The sequence below is a fragment of the Lipotes vexillifer genome, unplaced genomic scaffold, assembly GCF_000442215.2.
Source record: "Lipotes vexillifer unplaced genomic scaffold, Lipotes_vexillifer_v1.1 scaffold1824, whole genome shotgun sequence".
Lineage (NCBI taxonomy): Eukaryota > Metazoa > Chordata > Mammalia > Artiodactyla > Lipotidae > Lipotes > Lipotes vexillifer.
In genome coordinates, this window is record NW_006789288.1 from 1 (window position 1) to 8678 (window position 8678).

Sequence of the window (8678 nt, forward strand, 5' to 3'; positions counted from 1 at the left end):
GTATCAGGGTGATGGTGGCCTTGTAGAATGAGTTTGGGAGTGTTCCTCCCTCTACTATGTTTTGGAAGAATTTGAGAAGGATAGGTGTTAGCTTTTCTCTAAATGTTTTGATAGAGTTCACCTGTGAAGCCATCTGGTCCTGGGCTTTTGTTTGTTTGGAAGATTTTTAATCATAGTTTCAATTTCAGTGCTTGTGATTGGTCTGTTTATATTTTCTATTTCTTTCTGGTTCAGTCTTGGAAGGTTGTGCTTTTCTAAGAATTTGTCCATTTCTTCCAGATTGTCCATTTTATTGGCATATAGTTGCTTGTAGTAGTCTCTTAGGATGCTTTTATTTCTGCAGTGGCAGTTGTTACTTCCCCTTTTTCATTTCTAATTCTATTGACTTGAGTTTCTCCCTTTTTTTCTTGATGAGTCTGGCTAATGGTTTATCAATTTTGTTTATCTTCTCAAAGAACCAGCTTTTAGTTTTGTTGATCTTTTTATCGTTTCCTTCATTCCTTTTTCATTTATTTCTGATCTGATCTTTATGATCTCGTTCCTTCTGCTAACTTTTGGGTTGTTTTGTTCTTCTTTGTCTAATTGCTTTAGGTGTAATGTTATGTTGTTTATTTGATATGTTTCTTGTTTCTTAAGGTAGGATTGTATTGCTATAAACTTCCCTCTTAGAAATGCTTTTGCTGCATCCCATAGGCTTGGGGTCATCGTTTTTTCATTGTCATTTGTTTTTAGGTATTTTTTGATTTCCTCTTTGATTTCTTAAGTGATCTCTTGGTTATTTAGTAGTGTATTGCTTAGCCTCCATGTGTTTGTATTTTTTACAGATTTTGCCTGTAATGATATCTCGTCTCATAGCGTTGTGGTCAGAAAAGATACTTGATATGATTTCAATTGTCTTAAATTTACCGAGGCTTGATTTGTGACCCAAGATATGATATATCCTGGAGAATGCTCCATGAGCACTTGAGAAGAAAATGTATTCTGTTGTTTTTTGATGGAATGTCCTATAAATTTCAATTAAGTCCATCTTGTTTAATGTATCATTTAAAGATTGTGTTTCCTTATTTACTTTCATTTTGGATGATCTGTCCATTGCTGAAAGTGGGGTGTTAAAGTCCTCTACTATTATTGTGTTATTGCTGATTTCCCCGTTTATGGCTGTTAGCATTTGCCTTATGTATTGAGGTGCTCCTATGTTGGATGAATAAATATTTACAATTGTTATATCTTCTTCTTGGATTGATCCCTTGATCGTTATGTAGTGTCTTTCTTTGTCTCTTCTAATAGTCTTTATTTTAAAGTCTATTTCATCTGATGAGAATTGCTACTCCAGCTTTCTTTTGATTTCCATTTGCATGGAATATCTTTTTCCATCCCCTCACTTTCAGTCTGTATGTGTCCCTAGGTCTGAAGTGGGTCTCTTGTAGACAGCATATATACGGGTCTTGTTTCTGTGTTCATTCAGCCAGTCTATGTCTTTTGGTTGAAGCATTTAATCCATTTACATTTAAGGTAATTATCAATATTTATGTTCCTATTACCATTTTCTTAATTGTTTGGGTTGGTTACTGTAGGTCTTTTCCTTCTCTACTGTTTCCTGTCTAGAGAAGTTCCTTTAGCATTTGTTGTAAGGCTGGTTTGGTGGTGTGAAATCTCTTAGCTTTTGCTTGTCTGTAAAGGTTTTAATTTCTCCATCAAATCGGAATGAGATCCTTGCTGGTTACAGTAATCTTGGTTGTCAGTTTTTCCCTTTCATCACTTTAAATATGTCCTGCCACTCCCTTCTGGCTAGCAGAGTTTCTGCTGAAAGATTAGCTGCTAACCTTTGGGGATTCCCTCTTATGTTATTTGCTGCTTTTCCCTTGTTGCTTTTAATATTTTTTCTTTGTATTTAATTTTTGATAGTTGATTAATATGTGTCTTGTCGTGTTTCTCCTTGGATTTATCTTGTATGGGACTCTGTACTTCCGGGACTTGATTGACTATTTCCTTTCCCATATTAGGGAAGTTTTTAACTATAATCTCTTCAAATATTTTCTCAGTCCCTTTTTTTTCTCTTCTTCTTCTGGGACCCCTATAATTTGAATTTTGGTGCATTTAATGTTGCCCCACAGGTCTCTGAGACAGTCCTCAATTCTTTTCATTCTTATTTTTTTATTCTGTTCTACAGTAGTTATTTCCACTGTTTTACCTTCCAGGTCACTTATCCATTCTTCTGCCTCAGTTATTCTGCTACTGATTCCTTCTAGAGAATTTTTAATTTCATTTATTGTGTTGTTCATCATTGTTTCTTTGCTCTTTATTTCTTCTAGGTCCTTGTTAAACGTTTCTTGTATTTTCTCCATTCTATTTCCAAGATTTTGGATCATCTTTACTATAATTACTCTGAATTCCTTTTCAGGTAGACTGCCTATTTCCTCTTCATTTGTTTGGTCTGGTGGGTGTTTACTTTGCTCCTTCAACTGCTGCATATTTCTCTGTCTTCTCATTTTGCTTAACTTGCTGTGTTTGGGGTGTCCTTTTCACAGCCTGCAGTTTTGTAGTTCTCGTTGTTTTTGGTGTCTGCCCCCAGTGGGTAAGGTTTGTTCAGTGGGGTGTATGCACTTCCTGGTGGATGGGACTGGTGCCTCTGTTCTGGTGAATGAGGCTGGATCTTGTCTTTCTGGTGGGCAGGACCGCATCCGCTGGTGTGTTTTAGGGTGTCTTTGAACTTAGTATGATTTTAGGCAGTCTTTCTCCTAATGGGTGGGGTTGTGTTACTGTCTTGCTAGTTATTTGCCGTGGAGTGCAGTACTGGAGCTTGCTGGTCATTGAGTGGAGCTGGGTCTTAGCATTGAGATGGAGATCTCTGGGAGAGCTCTTGCCGATTGATATTACATGGGGCCGGGAGGTGATCCAATGTCCTGAACTTGGCTCTCCCACCTCAGAGGCTCAGGCCTCACACCCGGCTGGAGCACCAAGACCCTGTCAGCCACACGGTTGCTTAGTGTCATTCTTCCCCATCAGTGTTTTGCTCCTCTCAGCCTGGTGCTGTTGGTGGTCTCATTGTGCTGGTGTCTCCCTATAGGCAGGCCAAAGCCTGACACACAGTGGGCCCTGAAGAAATATCAACTCTCAAATAGGTTTTAAATCAGATTTGCTTTAGAAATTGACCCTAGTGATGTGTTTCCCTGCAAAACAAACTCTTAGTTAGGGCAGAACAGACCATCAGCTTGCTCCAAATGGTGTCCTAGGGTGATCACACCCAGAGTTTGATTTTTTAGCTTCTCTGAGTACATTAACCCCTCTGATTTGTAGAAGAATTCTATGAAACTCAACCTTTGTGAAATAAAGATTAAAAGGATTTAAAGGTAATTAAAATAATATTTGAATGCCTTTTAGAGATTATGTAACCTAATCCTTGATTGTTAGACATTTATCCAGTTCTGTGACATTTTATTCAAGCAGAGCAGCAGATTAAGTTTTAAATTTGTTTTTTTTTTTAATAAATTTAATTATTTATTTATTCATTTTTGGCTGCTTTGGGTCTTTGTTGCTAAGCACAGGCTTTCTCTAGTTGTGGCAAGCAGGGGCTACTCTTCGTTGAGGTGCACGGGCTTCTCATTGCAGTGGCTTCTCTTGCTGCAGAGCACAGGCTCTAGGCATGTGGGCTTCAGTAGTTGTGGCATGTGGGTTCAGTAGTTGTGGCCCGTGGGCTGTAGAGCACAGGCTCAGTAGTTGTGGGGCAAGGGCTTAGTTGCTCTGCAGCATGTGGGATCTTCCTGGACCAGGGCTGGAATGCGTGTCCCCTGTATTGGCAGGCGGATTCTTAACCACCGTGCCACCAGAGAATTCCAAGTTTGTTTTGTTTTAATGTGAGTTTGTCTTCTAACCTCTCTTTTATCTTTTCCAATTTTTCCCTTTGTGAGTTATTTGCACTTAAATGAAAATTAAGCATGTTTGTATATTTAGAAGGAGGAACAAATTTACAATCAAACTTGCAGTTGAAGAAAATAGAACTTTTCCTGTTTTCTCAAAATTTCAGCTAATGCCTCAAAGCTGGAGAAAATGGGTGATACATTATGAGAAGCACATTGGGCTTAATAAGAGCTACCAAAATTGTGTTATTTTTCTCGTTTTTCCCTCAAATTGCCAAGCCCTTTTCAAAAGTATTCAACGTAGATTAACGTTAATCTCTATTTTTATCCTAGTTTCTTGTCACTCTAGTAGCCCTTCATATTATTTTGCAATTCGCCTCTTGTTCTTTAGCTCCCCCAGGATGCTTGGATCTGAATTTACAGTGACAACAAAACAACTTGCCATCAAAGCCCCAGCTGGAACCCTGAGGCTAGTCAGCTACTTTCAATACAGAGGAATCCTTCCTCTGTATTCCTTGTCTTTCTAGTGCCTTTGATCTATAATCCACATTGCAAACCCCTCCATCTAATTTATATCTTTTCCCTCCCTGAGCTATCGTTATCTTGCTGATTCTACTTCCACCTCTTTTTACTGGAACTACATGGAATCCCATCTTATTTTAAAGAAACTCCTCTATAATACACAACATCTTGACAATTCCCTCTGCCTCTTGCCCTAACTATAACGTGGCTCTCCTCTAACGATATAAAGGTCCTCCACAGAAGCTGTTAATTCTCCTTGTATTTCACAGTGAGAAGATACATTCATCTTTCTCCTGTTTACCCACTGCAATTACATTCTTACTCCATTTGCTATTCATCCAAAAATCCCTCCTTATTTGAGCCCCTAAAAATTCAGCTATACCCTGTGCTTCTCACTTTCATCCCAGCCATTAACTAGCCTCCACTTTCTTTTATCACCTTTAGTATCCTGATTATAGTCTTTTATTCCACCAATTCCTGTCATTATTCTGAAAGACAATGTCCATGTGGACAACCATCTAACAAACTTCATTCCCATTCCCCTCTGACAAAACATTATTAAGGTCTATATTTTGGGCCTTGTCATCTTCCCAAATTCATCTGAAGTTTGAAAATATAATTGGCACACCTATGTTTACACCTCTACCACTATCTATTCCCACTAAGCATCAATGAGGACTTATACCTTCTTTACTCAAACTGACCCTAGGAACCAGCACTTCAAGGACATCCTCACAGCCCTGTTGTTATTTTCCTGTGACAGTCACACCTCTGCCAGCCTGCTTTGTAAATCTCTATCCTGGAGGACTGATAGATTTGAGTACAAATCAAACCTTCTCTAATTGATAATTGCATGTGCTCAGGCCTTAAATTTCCTGATTTTCAGTGTTCTCATCTATAAAATAAGGAAAATGTTGAAAATATTACATGAAACATTACATATAAAGTGTTAAACTCATACCTGAATCAATATATTGTAGCCGTTATTAACCATATTGTCTTTAAAATGCATTGTCTCTGAAACTATACAGTGCTGGAGAAAATCATAATGGTTAGTTACCACTACAGAGCTGTGATATTCAACCATAATTAAATACTCAACATTATTGGCCAACTAGCTTTTGTTTTACTCATTAATCTTCCTTCATCACTTTTCTTTGTAACTACATAAAATTTTACCAGTCTTCTCAATTTTTCTTCCAGCAACCCCCTACATTTCCTTTGCAGTTATCGTTCATAGGCAAAAACCAAAGATGTTGCACTGGAGTTGTATTAGCTTATTTCCCATTTATCCCTAAACTTACCTATGTTTGCACTGAGCCATCCATCTATATTCATCCATCCATGTATGCATTCAAAAAATACTTATCAAGCAACTGCCATGCACCAGATGCTGGGGATTCAGTGGAGAACAAGACTGAAAGTTCTTTTACTCCTGAATCTTACACTCCACCATGGCAGACAGTCATTGAACAAGTTATTAAAGTTCTCCTAGTGTTACTAAGGAGACAGCACCTTTCTGCAGGTACATAAAGTACTCTTAATTCTAAATATTTTTCAGCTTGTGAAGAAGAGGATGAAAGGTTTATGAAGCAGAAAGAATGGCATATGCTAAACCCTTAGGGAAGGAAAGAACAATCAAGGAACTAAAACAATGTCTCTGGACCACAAGGAATGAAGAAGGAGAGAACAACAAACGGAGCTGAAACTGCTAGTGATTCACCAAAGCCATTCTCCACTTTTTCCCCATAGTTTCTGGATATATGAATGCCCAACTGCATTAGATTTCCCATCTCCCCTTGGAATGAAGTGTGGTATGTAGCTACATTCTTTCTAATGGTGTCCCACTTCCATGCCTTACCCATAAAACACCCCATGCATGCTTTTCTACACTCTTTGTTCTCAGGAGTCATCATTGCCAGGCAATGTTCAGAACAACCTTGAAAGTCAAGCATTAGAGATTGCTGAGTTCATCAGCATGGGTCCCAGTGTAGAGCAGAATTCACCTGGTATACCAATCCTGGACTGTTATAAGACTGAGAAATAAATTTCGACTGCCTTACTTTTGGAGGTCTACCTGTTATAGTGGTTTAGTTTACTCTAACGGGAAGAGTGAGAAGGGGTATTTTATGCAGAATCTTGTAGAGCATAACAAGAACTGGAAACAACTGATGGATGTAAAGAAGAGGGAACAGTCAGTGATATATCATAAGTTTCCAGTTGGAGCTACTGAATGGAAATGGTCATGCAATTTGCAAAATAGGGAACACTAAGGAGCAAATTTAAACATCAAGAACATTAGTTCCATTTTGCACAGATTAAGTTTAAGATGGCTGTGAATAATTCAGGTGGAGATGTTTAGTGGGTACATAGCTATACAGGTATGGAACTCAGAAAGGAGATTTCAGCTGGAAAGAAAAATATGAGTGTGGTAGATATAAAAGAAAATTGAAGCCACAGGGATACATGAGATGAGCTCTTACAGTTAAATGCTCTTTCACTGAGTGGTAAAAAGAAATGTATCTTTTCATTCTCAAATTATTTCTACTAATGGGTATATCTGGAGCAATGTAAGTTGTAGTTAAAGTACCTGTATTGCCCCAATAAACCCTCAAAAATAGAAGCTGTGACAAATCAAGCCATGAGTACAACTATACAAATATCTACTACAAGTTTATTAATTAAATCATAGTATCCTTCTACTTTAATATATAAATAGAAACAGAAATTATACTTTACTTCTAACATAATTGAGCCACAGGAATCCCATGATTGTATCAAAATATTCTCCTCATATATTCAGTTGCTGCCTACAGCAAACGTCTTTCATTGTATCTTTGCAGCTAAGCTTTTAGCACTTCTCGTATTTCCTACTGTACAACTAAGCTTGATCTGAAATCTATTATGCCACTCTTTTCCACTTGAACAACTGCTCTTCAGATGTTGAGCACACATTGCTGCATGTATGGGGAAGGAGAGAGAACCAACCTGTTAGTACGAGCTTACCACATGCTCTACACATGTTATCTCTTTATTCCTCAGAGCAAATCTCATGGGTTAAAAGAACTGTAATCCAAAAGCACCTGACAAGTTTGATTGGGTATCCTTCCACTCTTGTCCCCTCACCAGCAGATTAAACAGCAAACCTTCAAAGATTTATGTCTCTGGGTTAAACCTGTCCCAGTATCTGGAAGGTTTGCTCTTATCCCATAGGTCTCATCAAGGTTAAATTTCACCAACTAGTCAATGCTTCTCTAGCACATACTAAGCACCAAAATAGGACTCAGATGGGAGAGACTCTAACTTATGCATACTTTATATAAGCAACAAAATTTCTGAAAACAGAAAGTTGGAACCTTGTCTCAATTACATTAGGAAGGAGAAGAGGTGAGGAAGAATGGAGTTCAAGGTGCTGGTTAAGGTATAAACCAGATTCCTGAACTCCTGATATTAGGAATGGACATCTGAGAATGGACAACTGAGAATTAGACTCTTCTCTATGCAACTTCCTACTTGACATAACCATATGTTTGTCAAACGGGGTCATATAACACGTACATACCTGAACTTCTTGATTCTGATCTCCAACCCCCAAACTGACTTTTCTCTCAGTCTTCCCCATCTTAGTAAATGTTACCATTACATACCTAGTTGCCCAAGTCAAAAACTTATAAGTCTACACTGTACACAAAAATTAACCCCAAATCAATCTTAGGTTTAAATGTTGAATGCACAACTATAAAACTTCTAGAAGAAAACATAGAAGAAAATCTACATAACCCTGGGTTTGGTGATGAGTTTTGCATATACCAGAAACATGACCCAGGAAAGAAAAAATTGGCTTTAGATTTTATCAAGTTTAAAAATCTACCCTGCAAAAGACACTGTAAGGAGAATGAGAAAATAAGCCACAGGCTGGAAGAAAATATTTTCAAAACACATATCTGATAAAGGAGTTATATCCAAAATTGCAAAGAACGCTTGTATCCAAAATATACAAAAAAACTCTTAAAACTCAACAATACAGAAACAACTGAATTTAAAAATAGGCAAAAGCTCTGAGCAGACACTTCATCAAAGAAGATACACATACAACAAACAAACATATTAAAAGATGCTCACTATTATTTGTCATTAGGAACTGCAAAGGAGAACAACAGTGAGATACAGCTACACACACATCTATTAAAATGGCTATACAGCAGAAACACACCATTGTAAAGCAATTATACCCCAATAAAGATGTTAAAGAAAAATAATAATCTAATGGAAGATGAAGACCCTCCATAAAGTGATAGG